Source organism: Ipomoea nil, unplaced genomic scaffold (genome assembly GCF_001879475.1).
Source record: "Ipomoea nil cultivar Tokyo-kokei standard unplaced genomic scaffold, Asagao_1.1 scaffold0276, whole genome shotgun sequence".
Classification (NCBI taxonomy): domain Eukaryota; kingdom Viridiplantae; phylum Streptophyta; class Magnoliopsida; order Solanales; family Convolvulaceae; genus Ipomoea; species Ipomoea nil.
This window is the reverse complement of record NW_017616704.1, coordinates 3,318,644-3,342,770: the sequence shown is the minus strand read 5'-3', so window position 1 is coordinate 3,342,770 and position 24,127 is coordinate 3,318,644. Positions and strand designations below refer to the sequence as shown.

Genomic DNA, 24,127 nt, shown 5'->3' with positions numbered 1-24,127 from the left:
ACCCCCCTCGGCATAGCGTACTATGTTTTGCCCGGGGGAGCTTTCGAGGTCCCGACATGAGCAATGGATCCCTCCCCACCACCCTTAGGCCCAAGGTCAACTCCCACGGCACGGCGTACCGTGTTTTAAGTCTGGGGAGTCTTTAAGACCCCAACCTAAGCGATGGTTCCTCCAACTCTCCCCATTCCCTTACCAAGTTCTTTTCTTTTTTCACCCCTTATCACTCCCTCATCCACCCACTCATTTACTTTTTCATCTTTTATTCACTGCTTTTCTTTCTTTTTTCTTCTTTTTTCTCTTTTTTCCTCAAGTCCTATGGATCCACCAAGCTAAAGACACTGCCATCTCCAGGTGTGTGCTATACTTGGAGCCTACCAAGACCCCCCATTCCAAAACTCATTCCAGAATGAGCCCTTAAGGCTAAAGTCTACCCAAAGATTCCTTCTAGGGTGGCCTTTTTGCCCGCCAAGCTAGATAACACCTACACGTCGAGTCGGGAGCTCTTTAAACTAATGCAATGGTCTTCATCTTCATCTTTAGCTCTCCACCTACCTGCAAAACATATATATAAGTGGCTTCGGCTCTACACTAGTGTAGATCCACCAATCAATATCTGCACAGTATAACTGCCAGTCCCCTCAACAAGCTGATGCCCTCAGAAGCTGCCCAGCTAGCAGCCCATCATTGGGCCAAAGGGAGCATAAATCTCAGCTAGCTAGCCTCATAGATTCATACTCCCAGACCTGATCATGGGGAGAAGGCCTCAGCAGCCCACACTGCATCATAAGCCAACTCCCCAAGCCAATCTTCCCCTCAGGATTCCTGGCCAAGCAAGTCCTTCATTGGGGTTTAGCTTTCCCAAAATTCTAGCCCACCAGCTTGTGCAGAACAAGACTCAACCATTGCTGGTATCATAGCCTTGTTCCCCAACCTGTGATCCCCTCAAGACTGCTTCTACAGCAAGTCCATCCTTGGGGTGGCCAAGAGACCCATAGAACAGACCCTATTGCATATCAGCTTCCCAGCTTCCTCCCTGCAACTTGATCTGCCCTGGGCCTCCCCCCTTTCTCTCTAATGCTACTAACCTCCAGAATGGGGTAGAACATCCTTCAGATGCAGTCCATCTTCATTAGGGTGTTCTCTTTAGTGCCATAAGGATTCAGCATACACCCCCATCCACTTTCAGCTTCATATAGGGGTTTAAACAGAACCAGCTGCACAGCCTCATAACTGCACTGTCATGCAGTATCATTGGCTTGATGCTATGCCCCCTTCCTTATTCCTCCTGGATACACCATACCATTATCTTCTTCTATTGTTTTTGTTTCTTTTTCTTTTAATACCTCCCTTATTACCCTTCCTTATGCCACCCTCACATCCTCAATTAAGGGCCATGAACTCTCATGGACTTAGAGCCACAAAACCAGCCTCACCAAGGACATGCCTGCCCAGGATCATCAGCCAATGCCACTTGATTTCACCCTGGATCCCACAAATAATCAGTGCAATGCTCTAGGAAGACCCCCCCACCTTCCTATAAACAATATTCTGACCCGCACAACATCTCACCAAGCCCCTCGCTACAGAATTGATTCTCTTATCACATTGTGATCGCACCAGTTTCAAGCCTCCAGGATGGTCATCCACAATCATCATACTCCATCACCACCTGCCCTAACTTCCTCCCTCTACACCAAGTCCATCCATCATTCAACATTGTGCTCACTGATGCCTCTAATTCAGATTCTTCAGACCAAGAATAAACCCCAGCAAGACAGAATTGTCCTCCAGAGTTTCTCATAAAGAATCCACAGCATGTCCTGCTATCATTCATGGCACAATTCACTTTTATCCATCCCTTGCAGGCCTACACCAACTCATTCTACTCACTATCTTTTGACATTTGAAGCCCTCAGCTCTTTTCAAAATGAAGTTCCAATTGGGAGGGAAAGGATCCCAGGCAGGCCACTTCTTTTGGACACAATCAGCTATGTCCCTTGCCACCCTAAATTTAACCTTGATCACCACTGCTGTTTCTCCACCATACCTGCAGGCCGTATACTGGACCCACAATTCCCATATAATGACCACTGGGAGCCTATCAGCTATATACCTCAGCATTCTGTTTGTGAGGGGGTAATTCCACCACTGAGTACACATGTATCTCAACCCCCCTCTATTTATCCTTAGACCCATTGACTTAGATATATATATATATATATATATATATATATATATATATATATATATATATATATATATATATATATATATATATATAAAATTTAAATTTAAATTTAATTTTTTAATTTTTTAAAATTTAAAATTATTTTTTACATTAATTTAATATTTTGGCTAAAAATTGACCAAGGACGGGGATTCTTCGTCTGTCAAATTCTCCGTGGGGATGAGGATGGAGACTATTTTCAACTTCCCGCCGAGGATGGAGACGAGGAGTATACTTCCAGTCCCCGCCTCACCCCGTCCCGTTCCCATCCCTACTCTAAATACGGGTACTCACTTTCAGTTTCTAATTTTAGTTCAGATGGTTCAACCCACCCGATTAGCCTGACAACCCAAACTTTAGGGTTAGGACCAAACCGAAACCGAGAATAAAATATTAATAAATCAATTACGTAAGAACCCAAAATTTTATTTTATAAATCCAATTTTAAAAAATTCCAAAAAATTTTTGTGATCAATTGGTGTTTGAATAAATTATTTTTTCCAGATTTTAAATTAATTCGACACCAAAGCTTATTTTATTCCAAAATACTAAATTTTCGGGAATTTCGCGTATCAGGTTTTAAATCGAAATCAATCGGAGTGAAACCGGGAGAATTTAAAAAGACTTTAAACAAGGGTTCATCTAGATAACTTTTTGAAAAAAATCATTTTCAACCCCAACGTATTTCAAATAGCATTTCTGGCCCTTGGTCCATGAACCATGGTGGACCACTAGACATCCAAAACCTTTCCTGCCTCATCTTTTGCCCATAGAAATTACACTTTTGCCCTCCACCAATCATTGTTGATTCTCCTAGGGTTTAGAGCCCTATAAAATGGAATGTTATCAGATGTAGCCTCTTTGATTCTCTTCCTTGTCTTCCCCAAGCCAACAATTTCAAGAAAACACAGTATGTTCATTTCTTCATTCTTCACCTAGCATTCTTTGAATTCCATCTTCCATCTCTGGGAACTTAGCTCTTAAGCTTGTTGTTTTGGTTAGTTGTCTTGTCTAGGGGGTGAAGGAGGGTGTAGCTAGTTGGGAAGAAGGAGAAATCCCAACAAATAGGAGGAATATACAAAGGTATAACCCCATGGACTCCCTCTTAAGTTTTGGCTTTGTGAAGCCTTTGTTATTGAGTAGAAGTGAGTAGAAATTATGAGATTTTGTTGTGTTTATGCTTGGAAGTGATCTAGTATTTGTCTTGGAGTGGTTGAGAATGTTTTGGACTTGATGGGATTAAATTTGCAGATGAAAATGTCATCTGGTGCACACACAGTGTGCACCAGACCAGACCAGCGGTCCTAGCCGCGGCCCATCAGGAGGGCCGCCGGCTAGAGCCTGAGTTACACGGGTCTAGAGCAGGGCCCTAGAAGAGGCCGCCGCCTAGGCCCGGTATTGTAACGGGGCACATTGTGACACCCCAAAAATCCACATTCCATCCATGGATTAATTGAGTAATTAATCCTATTTTATTTGAAGAATTAATTCCTAAAATCCTGATTTTTAATACTCAAGGACTAGTATTTGACTAGTCAACCTTAAAGTTGTGTTGTACCTTGAGCTTTGAGGGGAGTTCCATTGTTCCTTACACTTTCTAAAGGTTAGTAAGGGTATTCTTGACTTTTCATCAAGAGTTAGTATTGTAACCTAACCTAGAAGATTTCTTCATTTCATTCCTTACAATTCTTAGAAATTAGCTCTACCTTCTCTCTAGAAAAGAAGTGTAGCTTATTCTCCAAGCCAAGTTGAGACCGTTGTCAAGATTCCAAGATTTGCTTCCAAGATTCAACCTTTCACCTATTTGGGCATTAAGGAGGGTAAGATCTAAGTTCATCTTGTGTTTTTGGTTCCATCTTAGTTGTCTTTTTCTTAAAGGTAGGATCTTTATGATCTTTTGGTTTGATCTTGAAGTGGGTTTGGAAAGTAAGCCTTGTGGGGAGCTTGTTGTGGTGTAAAGTGAAGTCTTTTGGTCTACAAGAGGTAACCCATGCTCTACAAAAGCTATTTTGCTTACCTATATGTGATTTCTTGGATTCTACTTGTGTTTTGCTATGAAATGTGAGGGTTTATGCATTTGTCTTGTGATATTGCATATCTAGAGCTTGTGTTTAGGGTTCCTTTGTGCCATTGCTTGGCATTTTCCATGATTCAAGTCATTTTATTGTTTTGGGTGAGATTTGGCATGTTTTGGACTTGAATTTGTGTTTGGAGAAGAAAATCACCGAAGGGATTTGTTGTGGAACAGGAGTGTTCCCGCGGGCGGAACGGCGGGCGGGGCACCACCCGCCGGCTTACCCGCGGGTACACGGCCCTGTGGGAATATGCTCCCGCGGGCAGAACCACAGGTGGGGCACTACCCGTGGGTCCACCCGTGGGAAGATGGTGGTGTTTGTTCGGGATTTGTTCCCCGTGATTCTTTTGACTCGGTATTTGGTCTTTTGACTTCCCGATGTTCTTTTGTGGAACTATTTGAGTGTCTTCTTGATGTTTCGTATGTCTAGAACTATATGGTAGGTATCCGTGTAGGACTTTGGTGTCTTGAATCGTGCTAAGTGTTCAACATTGTGTTTCGTTGGACCAAGAGGTGTCTTGTGTGTTCCTCGGAACTATCTTGAGTTTCCCCGTTGATAAGCATGCTAGTTTGTTGTCTAAATGCTAGCGTGTGTGTTGTTAGTACCTTCCGTTTGGTTGATGATAACTTGTGTTATTCATCGTTGATGTTGTTGGGCTGTGACCCGTTCCTTGATTGAGTATGTTTCATACCTTCGTTGTGATCCGTTGTTTGACTCTTGTTGAGTTGTGGTGCGTGTGTGGCTTTACCTGGATTGCACGACTAGTGGTATGGGACGCTAGTCACCAAGGTATTGCAGCGGTCTTCGTGGTGACCGTGACGTGATTATGGAGTTGTGGCCTTTGTGTAAGGTTCACGTTTTTGGGGGATAACATGTGTTATCGGGGCATGTGTTGCTGTGTACGGTACCTTTTGTACTATGGATTAGTGGTCTCGTTGGTGGTCGTTGGTGGGGGACGACGGTCCCGGGGGAATAAGGTTGGACTAAGAAGTACAGGGGTCTTGGAGGTAATGGTTGGAAGAAGATATAAGGTTGGGGGTAGCCATAAGGTTGGAACAGGGCATAAGGAAGGCATAACAACTCGTGATGGGTGATGTTGTGAGGGCTTGTGTAGCCGGTGTTGTGTATTCTTCTCTCGTGGCGTGTGTAGTCACGGAGGCATGTGTTGCTTTTGCAAGTGTTGCCGTTGGGTGAGTCTTATTCCTTTGCATTGTGGTTAACCTTTGTGGTTTGGGATGTGTTCCCGTGTTATCCTTGTGAGTGATGAGTCTTGTGTTGACTGTTGATCTTGGCTTTTGACTTATATACTTATGTATTCCGTTTTGAAAATGGTTTTACAACTTATATCTATCTATGTATGATATTTCACATGTATTGGTGGGTTGCCAGCAATTATCGCTGACCGGGCGTCGTCCCAATGTTTATCTTTATATCTTTCAGGTGATGTTTAGACGAGCGCAATGTCTAGTGCCTGGTAGCTTAGTACCCTCATCATTGTTTTGTGGCCTGTGTGCCCATGTAGTTTTAGACTGTTGTTTTTGGGATATATGTATACACTTGCAGATTGTTTGCCGTAGCGTTTACCGTGTTTGGTAGACGTGGCGTGACACCCTGTTCGGATTTCTTTTATCCAGTTTTCGTTTTATCTTCCGTTGTGCTAGTTTTGTTGTTTAATCTGCATGTGTTAAGGCTTTTATATAGGTCTTGTTTGGGGGGTGTTACAGTTGGTATCAGAGCCTACACAGTGCATATTTGTTTAGTTCTCTGTGTATGAGAAATGCTTGGCTTTGTAAGCTGATGTTATTTTTATTGAGTAGAGAAGCATGATTATTTAAGAATATGATTTATTATGAAAGCATGACTAAGATGTGATATTTGATCAATGAGAATTGAAGCATATTTTGTTGATAGAAATGTATAGAATTTGCTATGTTGCAAACCGAGCATGATATCATATCCTTGAGTATTTTATGGTTTATATACTTGGTTAGAAACATGTTATATAGTATTTTTCATCTCGCATATGTCATATTTCAAAAATGCATAAGGGGTCAATGTGAGCCCAAGTATTATTTGAAAAAGCCATAAGCATGTGATATATCATTCTTTGATGCATTGAGAAGTAGTAGAATTGTTGCATGCATGAGATTGATGCATGAGAGATATATTTATGTATTATCTATATCGGTGAGGTTTTGGATGATCCCGTTTGGATTATGTCCTCTCGGATGATTTTATGGACATTGCGGTCCCAGTATATGTAACGCGGCGTATTCCCACGTTAAGAGGTTGGAAACTGCCCGCCAGGCTTGGAATCCTGGTCAGAGGGTGTGCACACTAAAAGTTCGATACCTGATTCCACAGAGCATGAGTATATAACCAAGAGAGTGGTTTGGTGGACGAGTAGAGTATTAGGTCGGCTAGACGCCGTGCCCAGATAGGTTCTTTCATACTATGATGAAGTTCCTACCTCGTCCGTTCAAGAGAAAGTATGAGTCATTGCGACTCCAAAGAGAAAGTATGAGTCATTGCGACTCCAAAGAGAAAGAAGTGAGTCATTGCGACTCTAAAGAAAGAAAGAAGAAACAAAGCAAGTCAAGTATGACTCAAAGAGACCTCCACAGAAAGTACTCTATTTTTAAAATGAATGTATGTGTCTATCTATAGTATTGCACGAGATTGCATATGAGTATAGCTTTGCACGAGATTGCACATGAGTATAGCTTTGCACGAGATTGCATATGAGTATATTTATAGCATTGCACGAGATTGCATATGAGCATGAGTGTAGTTTTGCACGAGATTGCATATGAGTATATTTATAGCATTGCACGAGATTGCATATGAGCAGGAGTATAGTATTGCACGAGATTGCATATTGTATATGTTTATAGTATTGCACAAGACTGCATATGACTATAATATTGCACAAGTTTGCGTTTGAGTAAAATATTATATGAGATTGTGTAAAGAGAATGTTGAGTTAAGACTGTTTATCAAGCATGATTGTTTAGCTACATTTGAAGCGTTGTATATCTAGTTTATGTGATGAGAATTTGAGAATACCTGTTGTATGGTTATTAGCGTGATACTACTTGTAAGCATGAGTTGCTTGTTGAGTTGCTGTGAAGTTTACATGTTGAAGTATCTAAGTCGTTAATTATCTATCGAAGCATGCCTGTTGATATTATAGGTTGTAAGCATCTAGAAAGTTGGTGATAGATCTAAAGCTGTCTATGAAATGAGTTTGTTGTATAATAATGAAATCAAATGTTTTCAAGGAATACTCTATAGTACTTTACAGGGTTGAGTGTGGTTATATTGAGCTTCGTGCTAACGGGTGTTTTCCTATTTGTCTATGTGTTGCTTGCAAAATCCCTTTCAGGTGGGCCCAACAGTGAGAAGTGATCGAGTTAGATTAGTCTCGTAGTTTAAGATGTCTAAACTCTTGTTTTGTTGATGATCTTTTTATTCATGTTTTAGACTTATGAAGATTTGTAGACTTCGATGATGTAGACTTTTGGGGTGACCTTTTCTCCCTTATGTTTTTTTTCAGTATTTATTATGGAAGTTAGATATTTATTTTGTTTCTAGTTCTACCCCTTAGCCTGTGCAATCACCACGGAGTGGTGGTTGTGGCGGTGACATTCCCACAAGTTATCTTTTTTGCTTTTATTTTCGCTGCTTAGTTCATGATAATTGTGGTTTAGAATTATGATTAAGAGTTAGAAAAGTGGGGTGTTACAAATTTGTATCAGAGCAGTACGAACCGCGGGAGACTTAGGATGTTTGACTCTTAAGATTAAGTATGAGAACTCTAAGTGGAAAGCCTAGGAAAGACCGGATAGGAAATGATCTCTAAGTTGAAATCCTAAGTAGGATGAGACGAGAAGATGAACTTGAGTGAAATCCTAGGAAGAATAAGATTAGGGAAAGAACCCTAAGTAATGAATTAAGAAGAGAAAGCCTTGAGTTCAGTGGTTAAGTGTGAGAATCGGTGATAAGAAAACTCTAAGTATCAAATAGGGGCGCGGTGAGGTCGTGAGTTTTCCTTGCCTTGTTGTTAATTGCTTATGTGATTTACCAATGTGCTTATTATGCATCTGTTATCTGTTGTGAGCAAATTAGAGAAGTAAAGTGAGAAGTTGAAAGAGAAAAACTAAAAGTTTGAAAGTTAAAGCATAGAAGAGAAGTTGCCTTTGTTAAGTTGCTAAAATAGATGAGAAGAGATGCCTTTGTTTGCTTTGTGTGCCTTGCTTGTTGCGAGTTTTGTCTTAAGAATAGAGCAGTTAAAATCAGCTAACCATTAGTCATGCTAACAAGAATGATCTGTTCTGGTCGTGTTCAAAGGATATCGCGATGCCACCGCGAAGAGATAGAGAGGAATCTCCTCGCTCCTCAGGACCTAGAGCGTCATCATCTACAGACTTGACCGAGAGTCTGCGCCAGCTCACCTAGTTGACTCAGACCATAGGAGTTGTCGTACTCAATGGGAATAACGGTGGCGGTGATGTGCCTAGGAAGATCACGGGACGCAATCCACCGTGTTTGTAACACCCCGAAATATTGAAACTTTTAAAACTTATATAACAAAGGTGAATTCTCATTAAATCCTAAAATCAAACATAAGAGTACGGGGTGCTATGCAACATCTGAGCTGGAGAACTCAGATGCATAGGCTAACTAACTAAATATCCTCAAAGCAATGTCAATACATAATCATGGCACGCAGGCCGAAAGAGAAACTAACTATTCTACGTTCAGATCTCTAGCGCGCTCCAGTGTCTACTCATCTGTGCCTGAAAGCCAAATATATCTGTTCAGCGAATGATGTTGGTAACCCACTCCAACGCGTTGAAATACAATATAGATATATATATATATATATATATATATATATATATATATATATATATATATATATATATATATATATATATAGATATATGAAAACTATTTTGAAGCAGGAAGATATATACTTAAGAGACACTAGCTTTAAAACCAGGAATAGACTCACCAAATAGGGACAAGCACATTAATCAACGATAACAGTTAAGTAGAGTTAACATCATAAGGAATATGCATTTAAGGTCACAAATCACTTTTCAATTCAATCACATCATCATCATTCATATCACATAAGCATTGGTGGCGCCACGGGACCAATCGCTTGCCCCGAACATGAGGGTTAATGCATATAGCATTAACACGGCCCCGCAGCACCCTACCTCATACCGCAGCATGAAGGGAGTTGATCGCAACCAACCCTTTAAAGACCGCTGACGAACTCAACGTCGGACCACAATCCTACACACCGCTGACGCACCCAGTCGGTGGACTGTGATCCCCTTTACAAGGGGGGACATACGACCCTACACACTGTTGACGGGCATAGTCGGTGGACCGTAGCGGATCAAGCCCTACACACCGCTGAGGGACTAAGTCAGTGGGCGAAGATCCTCGGAGACTACGACCCTACACACCGCTGGCCCATCACTCGGTGGATCGCAGCCAGCTGTAGCCCTACACACCGCCTGATTACTCAGGTCGGTGGACTACAGCCTTCCTCGGGTTTATTGGCCCTACACACCGCCTGGCGCGTCCATGTGGACCCGAGGCCCATGTGGACCGCAGCCTAAGAAGTGAATCACTAATCGCAGCCAGGAGGATGAACCGCAGCTCATAGTCAATCAATTTGGCCTTTAGCCAACTTCTGAACCTCAGCTCAGGAACCATCAATTCGGCCTTCAGCCAACTTTCGAACCGCAGCTCAGGAACAATCAATTCGGCCTTCATCCAACTTCCGAACCGCAGCTCGGGAACGCCCAATTTGATCGCAACCAAATTGGGGGATCATGCATCACATAACACATAGTAGCACGTAGTAGCACATTGGGAGGGAAGACATATAAATAAACTTACGTGTGATCATTCACATACTAAGAATAGTCCTAAGGGGTTCATACCACTTCCACCTAGGTCAACGGGTTACCGATTCAACTAGCATGCAATTACTAAGACTCTTTCATCCTAGGAGCGGTACCCAAAATATCAAACTAGACTCAAGCACGACAAACAGGGTCCGTTGGGACACCACGGGGGAGTAGGGAACATCAAATGGGGAAGCCGAAGACCCGGGGTGGGTACGGACCAGCGGGTAGCCGGTGGGAGGGGGTCACCCGCCGGCTGCCCGCCGGAGATCATCACCCGGGCAGCGGGTTGTCGGCGGGCAGGCGTCTGCCCGCTGCCTGGCGGTGATCTTCGGGCAGCGGGATGGTGGCGGGTTCCGCTACCCCCACCTATCCCCCACTGACTCTTTTATCACAAATTCGTCCCGGGATCCCTTGTGGAACCCGAAACCATGCTTAGACACTTTTAAACGCAATTAACGACACCACGTAGGCAATTAATGGATCAAAAGCAAGAATCACGTAGAACTCATCCTATTACGACTTCTAAACATAAACAACACCCGAACATGCGAATTCCTACCCAAATATATATCAAGAACATTACAACACAAATTCCCAATCCAACCTAGGGCTCTAATCCCACCCAAATCATATTTTATCTTTAACATCAGGAAATATCAAGATTTGTCAAGAATCATCACGTCAATATCAAGAACCTCTTTTCAACATCAAGATCATCAAGAACACACATAAATCATCTTTATCAATCATTAAGATTATATCACAAATAACATAGAGGAATTCATCAAGACACAAGTACATAGAGGGAGCCAAAGAAGGGGATCATAGCAAAGAAAATAGGTTTTGTTGAGACATGGGTTACCTCTTAGCGTTAATTAATTTCCTTGGCTATGAAGGGTCTTTCTTTAAGATTTCTTCTTTCTTGATTTCTCCTATGGGAATTCTTGGGGAATTCTTGTGTGGTGAAAGTTATTGTGGTGTGAGTTCTAGGTGCCTCTTAAGTCCCTATATATATATATATATGTGTGTGTGTGTGTGTATATATATATATATATATATATATATATATATATATATATATATATATATATATATATATATATATATATATATATATATATATATATCTAAGAGTCCCAATTAGGGTCTAAGTGGTATGTCTTTGCTAATTCTATTTCCTATATGACTAAGGGATTGGCTTTAGGGATACGGGCCCATGGACTATGGTGGACCCCCTTTTAGCTAATTAATGGGTTTTAACTCCCTTTTTGGGTTGAGCAATTAATTAATTAATTTGGGTTTAGGGGTCGTAAGATGGGGTGTTACACTCTCCCTCCCTTACAAGAGGTTTCGTCCCCGAAGCCGGTGCGTGGATCCATTCTTTCACCCCTGGACGTCGCGTATTTTGGCCTCCCGATTAGGAAATGTGGCCCCGCACGTTGTCGTTGCTGGGGTAGACTGGATTTCTGGTGAAGTGGTGATTGGAAAGTTCGGGTCTACCTTGGTTTCCTGCTCCCGAGATGGATGCTCCGCGGGTGCCCAGTATGGTATCGATTGCTGCCACCCTATGATCTAAAGCGCGCGTTGCGTGGATTAGGGACTAGAACCCTTCGTCCATAATTTGGTTCTGCCGGGTGAGCTGTGCGAGGATGCGCTCGTTGGTGGATTCTTCATTTTGGCTCCTTGGGTTTCCCCTTGCTTGTGTGGGTGCCGGTGGGTCAGGCTCGCTAGCCTCCTCTTGTTCCTCATTTCCCCCTGTTTCCCCACATTCTTGCATTGCCCGTTTAAACTTTTTGTTGGAGATATCCAGTTGATCAACCAACTCCCTTCGTTCCTCTTCAGGTTTAAGGCAATCCTCCTCGTGGGTGATGTATTGTCCCCCTTCGGTGTAGTAGATGTCATTGCGGCGGAGGTTTTGGGCACTGAAAACCATGCCTCTTACGAGTTTGATTTCTGCGTGGCTCAGGTCCACTCCCTTTTTCTCCATGATCCAACTTAGGATCATCCCGTAAGGTAGACTAAGCCGGTTGCTAGTCTTGCAAAACTCCATATGTTTCAACATAAGGGTCGGTTTAAACTTGATCTTGTGCTTTAGGAAATAAGAAAAAGTGCACTCCAAACTTCCTACGTCCTTGCTTTTGTTGTTTGTGAGCAACAAGCTGTCAGTTACAATCATGACTAGTATCTTTTGTTCAGCGGTTAGCCACTTCCGGTTTGGCCGGGTGGCCGAGGTGAAGCCTTCTTCCTTCCCGAGTAGGTACCCGAGGTAGTCCTTGTACCCCGTGTCTTGGGTACCAATCCACCCCTTCCGGTCGTAGTCCGACACACCCGTGGTGGTCAGTTTTAAGAGCTTGGCCAAGCGGCCCTCGGAAAGTATGATTTCCTTGCCTCGGACCTTAGCGGTGATTTCCAGTTTATCACCTCGCTTGACGGCCACCAAGTGATGATAGAACTCTTTCACCAATTCGGGGTATGTATCCCCTTTAATGGTGAGATATATATCCAAGAGCCCTTGGAAGTTAAGCATGTCGACCAACCCCGGAGAGAATTGGTCGGGTTCAAGGGCTTTACCTTCGATCACGGTGTAGTCGGCGTTGCTCCATTCCGGGGTGCGGGTTCCGAGGGTCTTTTTCGGCATTTTTTCGAGTTTCCTTCTGTGTGGCGTTTTTCGGCGGACTTCCGGCGAGGGTTCCGGTGAGGGTTTCGGCGGCGCAGCTTCTCCGATGGCGACGGTTTCCGGCGTGACGTGGCCTTGGCGAGGTGGCGGTGGACAAGGATGGAACTCGGGTCGTGTGGCAGTGGCGACGTGTGGCAGCGGGCGACGTCTGGGTGGCCGACGGGGGACCGTGCGCTGCGGGCTGCCTCCGGGGCGGCGACGGTGGGCGCTGCCTGGGCGGTCGCCGGTGGCTCGGCTGGTGGGGAGGCTTGGTTTGGTGATGGGGTGGTGCTGTGTGGCGGCGGAATGAGTTGGAGAAGAAGAGAGAGAGAGAGAGAGAGTGTGTGGAAGATGAAGAAGGGTTTTTGATTTGGGGGTTTCGGGGATTTTTAGGGATTTGTAGGGGTTTAAGAAGGGAGTGTTCCCTTAAGATTTCAAGAAATATTTATAGCTTAGTGGTTAAGGATTTGGTTTTATAAGTGGGAGGTCAAGGGTTTAATTCTCATTAGTAACATTAGTTTTCTTTATTGTGTCTTGTCTTTTTCCTTCTTTTCACTACAAGAAAAATGCACATAGACAACACTTGAAAGACAACAGTTTTTAAGAAAAGTGTTGTCTTTTGTATAAAAGACAACAGTTTGGTCCAAAACCGTTGTCTTTGATTCAACACTTTTGTCAAAGACAACGGTTTTTACTTAACCGTTGTTATAAGTGTGTTGTCTTTGTGCATTTTGTGAAAAGACAACACCACAACGACAACGGTTTTTAAAAACCGTTGTCTATGTGCGTTTTTTTTTTTTAAATAAGACAACGGTTTTTTTAACTGTTGTCGTTGGTGTGTTGTCTTTAAGCGCACTGGAATACACAACACTAGAAAGACAACGGTTGTTTAAAACCGTTGTCTTTGTGCGCTCTTTTTTTTAAAAAAGACAACGGTTTTATTTAACCGTTGTCGTTGGTGTGTTGTCGTTAAACGCAATCGAATACACAACACTAAAACGACAACGGTTTTATAAAACCGTTGTCTTTGCATGTTCGTTATTTGTTTAAGACAACGGTTTTATTTAACCGTTGTCTTTGGTATGTTGTCTTTAAGTGTATTTGAATACACAACACTATAAAGACAACGGTTTTAAACAACCGTTGTCGTTGCGCATCATTATTTAACAGGTATATAAAATAAAAACAAAGATGTTAACTAGAAGAGTCGAACCTATAACCTCATGCTTAACAAGTACACAATTTTACCAACTACACAACACAACCTCTTATGTCTAAAGGTGCAACATCTGGTATATAACTGGGTTACTTCTGTGTTGTTTGTGAAAACCAAGACAACAATTTTAGAAAATAGTTAAAGAATTCCCCCCAAGAAGAATAGAACCTAGGACCACTAACATAATAAACTAAGCTAAACCCATCAAGCCACAACAACACTTATGTACTTAAGCGCAACATCTAGTATATTACCAAAATAGTTCTATTTTCGTTCATATTTAAATATAAAATTATTCACCAAAAATTAAAATTAAATTCATTAAAGTTTTATTTTCAATTATATTACAATAAAGACCAATCTATGAATTCAAAATAATAATAATAATAATATATTATCAAGTATAAAAAACAATATGGGGTGGTGTTCATAATGGTGCGGTATGATGTGTAGGGGTTTAGGGTGGTATATATATGATATGGGCCGGGGTTGGTAATCGACTATTCCGGCTAGCGCATAACTAACAAGGTTAGCTATATGTTGGTAATTGACCCTTACGGCTAGCGCATGACTAACAAGCTAAGGTTAGCTATATGTTGGTAATCGACCCTTCCGGCTAGCGCATGACTAACAAGGTTGAAACTGTTGGTAATCGACCCCTCCGGCATGCGTGAGACACGTTGAGAATGGATATGAAAGAGTAGTTGATCGATGTCGTACAGTTTTCTATATCCCATTTCTTTTGCCGTCGCGATCTTAATTAGCTCTATGTCATAATTACCAAACTATATATTCATAATTTTTGAATTGAAATGCATATTCATAATGATTGAATAACTCTGATCTATATTCACAATTACAGAACGTTGTGTTTATAATTTGCGATGTTCATATTCCCAAGTGTTTATAACTATACATTTTAGAAATTGTGAATCAACAATACAGAAATTATGAATCTGCAGTATAGAAATTATGAATTTACTATATATAAATTATTAATCTATACAACTGTATTTAAATTAGAAATTATGAATCTATATTATAGAAATCTATGAATCTCGTGTTCTGTACCTATATACCCGATTCTATTTTAATTGACCGGATGTAGCGACTCGAGTAATTAAATTAATATTTTGTTACGAAATTTCCCTCTAAGCTAAGACAAATTAAAATTTCCCTCTAAGACAAACTTGGGAAATTTTTGTCTTCCCTCCCAGACAAAAGAGCGCAAAAATAGGGTTAGTCCAAAATTTTCTCCTTCACTCTCTGCCAGTCTTCGCCAGTCTCCGGTAACTGCTCGGTCGTGTGTGCTCTCCGCCGACCGCGTACCGCCCTCGCCGACCGCCGACCGTCAAAGCTTCGACGCCGTCGCCAAAGCCCAACCTCTTTCGCCATCGCCGCCGCCATCCTGTGTCGCCGTCGGTCCAGCTGCTGCCGCCGTGAGGTTTAGTTTTAAGGTTAGTTTTTCTATTTTAATGTAATAATCTGTCAAATTTATCCAAGCTAGGTCTGATTGTATCAATGTGTGCAAAATTTTGGATATTTTGGAATGCCGTACAATATTTGTTTTGTTGTGCAAAATTTTGGAATGCCATTTGGACCTTACTTTGCCTTCCTAGAACACTAGATGGTATATTCTTTCAGCCCAAAAACGTGATCCAATTCCACTTTTGGTCCTATGCTCTGTGTTCAAACTTTGATAAAGCCCTTTGGTAGGATTCTTCTTAGTTTAGCATTTATGTATTCAGGTTGTTCCAAACCGTATAACAATTAAGATTTATTGTAATATTACCAATTAATGAGTTCAGTTAAGAAATCAAAAAAGATGAAGTGTTCCCCCTTTTCCTCATTTCTGTTTTTATCATGTCTGTTTTCACTTTTCAAGCATGAAGCATCATCTTTGTCTTAGAAATATAATGTCAAGTTTTGATCATGTTTGTCTTAGAAACTAAGCGAGCAACAAAAGGTACGAAGAAAGCAAAACCTTTATCCACATAGGCTTGCTCGTAAAGGATATGCGCGTCTTGCTAGTGAAATTGTAAGTATTTATCTCTATTCACTTTCACTAATAACTTAAACTCATTTTCACCCTTAGTTTGACATTGATAAATCTTCTTGGCTGTAGTCAACAGAATTGTGTGATGATGACGAAGTGAATAGAGCTATACTTTGGAAGAAAGGGAGAACTAGTAAGCAAGGAGAAATAGAAGGAGATGTTTTGAAGACAAAATTTACAATGATTGTAAGCAAAACCTTTAATTTACTGGTATTATCTTCTTTATGTATTTCGAAAGATTGTGGTTATCATGGTCATTTGTCATGAATTACAGGATGAATATATTCAGCAAAAGCAAGATGGTTTGTTGCAACTTCAAGGACCAAATGAGGACATCCTGACACAGGCTCTTGAATCTAAGGAGCATGGAGGTCGGGTGAGGGCTATAGGTGGACATGTCAATCCCTCAACATATTTCAGATTGGGTAAAGGGATGCTTCCTAACCATTAGAAAAATGTCCTTCTAAGACGACAAGCAACAGTAGAAGACAGAGTTGCAAAGTTAGAAAATTTGGTCCTTCAAAATGTTGCCTTTAAATCATCTCCAATTGAAGAAAAAGGGAGTTGTACTGCAAAGGATGCAAAGGGTGCGATGAAGCTGAGTGAAGAAGAAATTGGTTTTATGAAACAAAAATTGGATTTCGAAGATGATGATGATGAGCTGCAGTTTATTGACAAAGAAGATGTCTTGGAGGTAAATATTCCCTCTTTACTGAAGTTTACATTTTACTTAGTTTCTTAGGCAAAAATTACTATCTACGTATTGGTGCCTCTGTCAAATGTTTTGCAGATTTGCTTCATCCTCTCAATTTTCAAATGTTTTGCATTTTTCATATAAACTGTAGGAGATGTTAATTTGTGCATGTATATAATTCACATGCCTTTGTTAGTATATTTATTTATTTACCTAATATGTGTATATTTTGCAAATTAGAAACAATGTAAGAAGAAACCGAGCAAGGAAGTCAAAAAGCTTGAGTTGAACTCCTCAAGTATGCCTAAGTCATTATGACTACTATACTGTTATTACAAGCGTGCACTTGGGAATGGAGAGAGTTTAAAAATAGTGCTAGATGAAAATGTCTTCGGGGAAGAATGTACTCTATATGTGCACGACGAAGATGTGACTCCGTTTTGTCAATTGATGCCAATATCGTACACATGTATTGCTGTGTACATATGGTATGATTTAATATATATTTCGAGTCAATTATATATACTTATCACTTCTATGCTTTGTTATTCTAATTCAGTTTCCATTCCAATGTTAGGTATTTGTATAAAAAGATGATGGAAGACAACAAGCTTGAAAAATTCAGATTTATGCAGCCATGTCATGTAGGTCATGTGCCAACGACAAGAACAAATAAAACATTCCTAGACAAACAGTTGGAAAGTATGGCACGAGCTTTAGCAGACAGACTAATTGACAATCCAAGTAGTGCATCACTTTTGGTGCCATGTAATGTAGGGTAAGAATGATTACAATTATACTTTCCATTGCATATTATTTTCTATTGATTTAATATAATTTTGTGTTTCTATATAGTTTCCATTGGATTCTGACAGTTATCAACGTCAGTAAGGATATTGTTTATTTGCGGGACCCTCTTAGTCATCGTATTCGCGATGATGATTGGAAACATGTTGTAGAAATGTAAGTTTTTCTTGTTATTTCTTTCGATTTATATCAGTATGATTATTACATAATCTGAATAATCAACAATATATTTGAAGGGCTATTAAAATGGTTCATGCGGCCTCTGGGAATGGAAAGAAAGGACGAAGTAAAACTGCTTGGGAAATTGTCAAGGTAATTTAATATTTGTAACTAATTAGATATAAGTGTTTGTATATGTTAAATTGTAATGCACATGCAAATCTTATTTAACATTTGTAGGCTCCTCATCAGCCGGATAGTAACCAATGCAGTTTCTATGTCATGGCTTACCTGAAGACTTTAATTGAGAACATGCCGGACATTGATGATAAAGATTCTGTTCAAGCACTGGTAATAATTAAATTTCTAATTCGTGTTTAAAATTATTTTGATTTCAATGTTTCAAAGTGAAAATATGATGCATTTGAGATTCTTGTTGCCAGTATAATTTTGAGTACTCCATTTATTGTTGATGTCTATTGAATGAATGCTTTTTAGTTTTTAATTTGATCATTTTATTCACAAAGTTTAAAGTGGAGAGATTAGAGAAAATACAAAAGCTCTTGCCTTTAGAACTGCTAAAACTCTATTACCATATAGTGGTTCTTGAAAATTACTCCTAACTTATTTTGAATTTCATTGCAATTACTAATTTATTTACTCACTTTTTACATGTAGTTCCAACAAGTTGAATATGACAAAGCGGTTATTGATCTGGTGCGTTCTGAATGGGCCGATATTATATCAAGTTATATACAGTAGGTATGATTTGATCATTAGAACGTTGTGATCTTTTAGACTTCGTGGAATTGTTTGTTGTAGTATTATGATAACTTCGTCGAATTGTTTTTTGTATTATTATGACTTGGATGATATTTGATTCGATGAGAATTGGTCATGGAAGTATTTACACTTGTTATTTTGAACCTTAGCTTGTGCAAAATTATGTAACTACACTTGGCCATGGTGAATGGATAAATTGTTTTTTGGTATATGACTAAAATTTAAGCAGGTTAAAAACCGTTGAGACAACGGTTAAAAATCGTTGTCTATTTTACAATAGACAACAATTTGAAACTGTTGTCTTTTCTACAAAAGACAACAGTTTATCGGCGTGACTTTTAACAACAGCGATTTCAACAACACACAATAGACAACAATTTATAACTGTTGTCTTTTAAAGAAAAGACAACAGTTAAAAAACCGTTGTCTATGTGCATCACTTTTAACAACACCGGTTTCAACAACATTGAATAGACAACGGGTCAAAAACCGTTGTCTATGTGTGTGACTTTTAACAACACCGGTTTCAACAACACTTAATACACAACGGTTAAAAAACCGTTGTCGTTTATAGAAAAGACAACGGTTAAAAACCGTTGTCTATGTGTGTGACTTTTAACAACACCGATTTCAACAACACTTAATAGACAACGGTTTGAAAACCATTGTCGTTTCAAGAAAAGACAACGGTTAAAAACCGTTGTCTATGTGTATGACTTTTAACAACACTGGTTTCAACAACACTTAATAGACAACGGTTCGAAAACCGTTGTCGTTTCAAGAAAAGACAACGGTTTTTAACCGTTTTCTATGTGCGTGACTTTTAACAACACTGGTTTCAACAACACTTAATAGACAACAGTTAGAAAACCATTGTCGTTTCAAGAAAAGACAATGGTTTTTAACCGTTGTCTATGTGCGTGACTTTTAACAACACCGGTTTCAACAACACTTAATAGACAACGGTTAGAAAACCGTTGTCGTTTCTAGAAAAGACAACGGTTTAAAACCGTTGTCTATGTGCGTGACTTTTAACAACACCGGTTTCAACAACACTTAATAGACAACGGTTGAAAAACCGTTGTCGTTTCTAGAAAAGACAACGGTTAAAAACCGTTGTCTATGCGCGTGACCTACAACAACACCGGCTTCAACAACAGAAGTTTTACCCCTACGACAACGGTTATTAACCGTTGTCTATGTGCATTTTTCTTGTAGTGTTTGTCTTCTAGTGGTAGAAGATTTGGTTTGGTCCCTCTTGTTGTTGATGTGGATAGTCAGTTCCTTTCCTTTATGCTAAGATTATTTTGACTTAGCTCTTTATTTATAATAATTCCGAAGTAATTAATCTAAACAAGAAATTCTACTACGAGGGTGGTTACACGGGGTTGTTAGTTATCCTAAACAGAACTCATCTTCTTGGTTTTCTTCTGTCGGGTTTGTGTGATCCTCGTCTCCTGGGACCATGTTTTCTTCGTCGAGGTTGCCCTGGTCCTCAAGTTCAGCTTGCGTGCGGCTAATGATGAACACTTTTCCGGGGGCACCGTAATTTCCTTGATTGTTCGTGCCTCCGCGTTGGCCTATGACCATAGGGCGTGAGCTCGAGGGTAGAGTGCAGTGGAAGGACTTGTGCCCTTCCTTTCCACAGTTGAAGCATCGTAAGGGGTTTCCCATGCAGTCCTTGCCTCTATGGTTTTTGCTGCATTTTGGGCAAGGGTAGCTCCCTGTATTAGCTTCGTTGTTTCCTGGGGATGGCCTTTGTCCAGCTGGATGGTTCGGCCTTGCGTTAGTGTCGTTTCTTGTTCTTTTCATAGGTGGTGCCCCACCTCCTGTGTTTCTTTTTCGAATATGTTCCTGAACCCCACGCTGTAGCAGTTGGATTCGATAGAGATTGGCGGCACTGGAGTAGGCCTCGTTGAGGGTCCGGGGTCCGCTTACTATTAGTGCTTTTCGGGCTTCGAACTTGAGGCCTGATACAAATTTCTCTATTATGGTTGTCTCTGTGGGGACTAGTTCTGGCGCGAAGCGCGCCAGTTCGAGGAATCGTTTATGGTATTCCATGACGGTAGCCGCTCCTTGTTTTAGGTGAAGGAACTCTTCGTGCATAGATGCTCTTATGTGGGCTGGGTATAATCGTTCTCGGAGTCGTGTTTTCAGGCCTTCCCAGTTGAATCCCGGTTCTTGCCTGTAAGTGGGTCCCTTGTGGATCCACCAAAGGTCTGCCTCGTGTTCGAAGTAGAATGAGGCTACCTCTACATGATGTTCTTCTGGGCATTCTTGTAACACCCCCTCAAAACACGCTATATAAAAGCCTTAACGCATGCAGATACCATAACAATACACTAGCATAGCGGAAGATAAAAGGGTAACTGGATAACATAAAATCCGTAACAGGGGTGTTATGCCACGCTTATCAACACAATAAACGCTACGACCAAATCTGCATGGTATATAACTATCCAAAAACTCATAGTCTAAAGCTAAATCGGCTCACAGGCCGTAGACAAACGAAAGGAGCTACACTATCGGGCACTAGACATCGCGCTCGTCTAGACATCACCTGAAAGATTACAAAGATAAGCATGGGACAACGCCCGGTCAGCGAATAATGCTGGTAACCCACCAATACATGTGAAATAACATACATAGGTAAGATATAAGTTGTAAAACCATTTTCGAAACGGAATACATAAGTATATAAGTCAAAAACCAAGATCAATAGTCAACACAAGACTCAACACTCTCAACAAGGATACGGGAACACATCCCAAACCACAAAGCTTAACCACAACACAAAAGGTAACGACAAGACCATTGGCAACACATGCCTTTGTGACTACACACGTCACAAGAAGAGAACACACAACCACGGCTACACAAGCCCTCGTGACATCACTCATCACGAGTTGATATGCCTTACTTATGCCCGGTTCCAACCTTATGGCTACCCCCAACCTTATATCTAGTTCCAACCTTTACCTCCAGGACCCCTGTACAGCAAGTCCAACCTTATTCCCCCGGGAACCGTCGTTCCCCCTCCAACTGTCCCTCCAACAAGACCACCGATTTCATAGTACACGAGGTACCGTTCACACATGGCAACACATGCCCCGGATAACACAAGTTATCCCCCGTAAACACGTGAACCTTACACAAAGGCCACAACTCCATAATCACGTCACGGCCACCACGAGGACCGCTGCAATACCTTGGTGACTAGTGTCCCATACCACTAATCGTGCAATCCAGGTAAAGCCACACACGCATCACACCACAACAGGAATCAATCAACGGACCACAACGAAGATATGAAACCATACTCAATCAAGGAATGGGTCACAGCCCAACAACACAACGATGAATAACACAAGTTATCATCAACCAAACGGAAGGTACAAACAACATACACGCTAGCATTCAAACACCGAACTAGTATGCTTATCAAACGGGTAAACCAAAGGTAGTTCCGAAGAACACACAAGACCTATCACGGTTCAACGAAACACAATGTTGAACACTTAGCACGATTCAAGACACCAAAACCTACATGAATTCCTACCATATAGTTCTAGACATACGAAACATCAAGAAAACGCTCAAATAGTTCCACAAAAGAACAACGGGAAGTCAAAAGACCAAATACCGAGTCAAAAGAATCAAGGGGAACAAATCCCGATCCAACACCAAAGTGTTCCCCACGGGTGGACCCACGGGTAGGCCCCTACCCGTGGTTCCGCCCGCGGGTACACTACCCACGAGGCCATGTACCTGCGGGTGGGCGGCGGGTAGGGCTCTGCCCATCGTTCCGCCCGCGGGTACATCCCTGTGTCCAAAAATAATCCCTTCGGGGATTTTCAACTCCAAGCTCACATTCAAGTCCAAAACATGCCAAATCTCACCCAATACAACAAAATGACTTGAATCAAAGGAAATTGTAACACCCCGTGTTACAACCCCTAAAACCAATTAATCATTTAACCAATTATCCAAAGAAAGAATTAAATTACAATAATTAATTTGGAAATGGCCCACCTTAGTCCGTGGGCCCGCACCTCTAAAACCCAACCCCTAGCCCTAAAAGGAATAGAATTAGCGAGCCTATAGTATTTAGATCCTAATTAGGACTCCTAGGTATATAAATAGGGGACATAAGAGGCACCTAGAACCCCCACCACAATAATCCCTCACCACACAAGAAGTTCCAAGAATTCCCTTAGGAGAAATCAAGAAAGAAGAAAGCTTAAAGAAAGACCCTTCATAGCCAAGGAATTAATTAAGGCTAAGAGGTAACTCATGTCTCAACAAAACCTATTTTCTTAGCTATGATCTCCCTCTAGGCATCCCTCTACATTCTTGTGTATTGGTGATTCGTTTATGATATTGATGACGTGATCTTGATAATTGATGTTATGATTTCTTGGGTAATCTTGATAGTCTTGATGATGGGAAGAGTTTCTTGATGGTTGTGTGATATTCTTGATAAACTTAGATTCCTAATAATTGTGTGATATTCTTGATAAATCGTATTGTTCCTTAATGATGAATTACGTTCGTAGTAACTTGGATATGATTAGAGCCCTGGGATGTGTCGTGAACTCGTATAGTGTTATTCTTGATATATATTGGGTGGGAATTCGTATGTTTGGGTGTTAATTATGTTTAGAAAGCATGATAGGATATGTGCCGTATGTTTCTTACGTTTGATCCGTTAATTGTCTACGTGTTATCATCAATTACGTTTAAAGGTGTCTAAGCATGGTTTCGGGTTACACAAAGGTTCCCGGGGTGTTATTTGTGAAAAAGAGTCAATGGGGGGGTAGGTGGAGGTAGGGGACCCGCCACCTACCCGCGGCCAAGTTCGGACATCGCCGGCAGCGGGCAGCCGGCGGGCAGGCGACTGCCCGCCGGGCACCCGCTGCCCGGAATCACGTCGCCTGCCGGCGGGTGACCCTTCACCCACCGGCTACCCGCTGGAAATTCTCCCAGTTTGGGATCCCGGCTTCCCCGTTTGATGTTCAAACCGACTCCGTCTATCGTGCCTATGTCTAGTTTGATATTCGGGTACCATTCGTAGGTTGAATAAGTCTTATATATTACATGCTAGTTGAATTGGTATCCCGTTGGCCTAGGTGTAAGAAGTATGAACCCCTTAGGATTATTCTTAGTATGTGGATAATCACGCATAGGTTTCGTTATACGATTTCTCCCCCTTCCCAATGTGTCAATGTGGGTTGCATGTGTTTGCTATGTGTTATGTGTGCATGATACCCCAATTTGGTTGCGATCAAATTGGTTATTCCTGAGCTGCGGTTCAAAAGCTGGCTGCGGTCAGATTTACTCTCTCGGGCTGCGGTCCACCGTTTGGTTGCGATCAAACGTTTTACATGAGCTGCGGTTCATATTCCAGGCTGCGGTCAGATGACTACTCTTGGGCTGCGGTCCACTGTTTGGTTGCGATCAAACATTATGATGAGCTGCGGTTCATCGGTCGGTTGCGATCGACCCCTCCGTGTTGCGATAC

At 41.3% G+C, this 24,127-nt stretch overlaps 1 pseudogene; it reads left to right on the top strand.

Annotated features, from left to right (window-relative positions):
• The first annotated feature begins 749 nt into the window (after positions 1 to 749).
• On the top strand, positions 750 to 18,632 carry LOC109155690 (annotated as a pseudogene).
• The last annotated feature ends 5,495 nt before the right edge of the window (positions 18,633 to 24,127 follow it).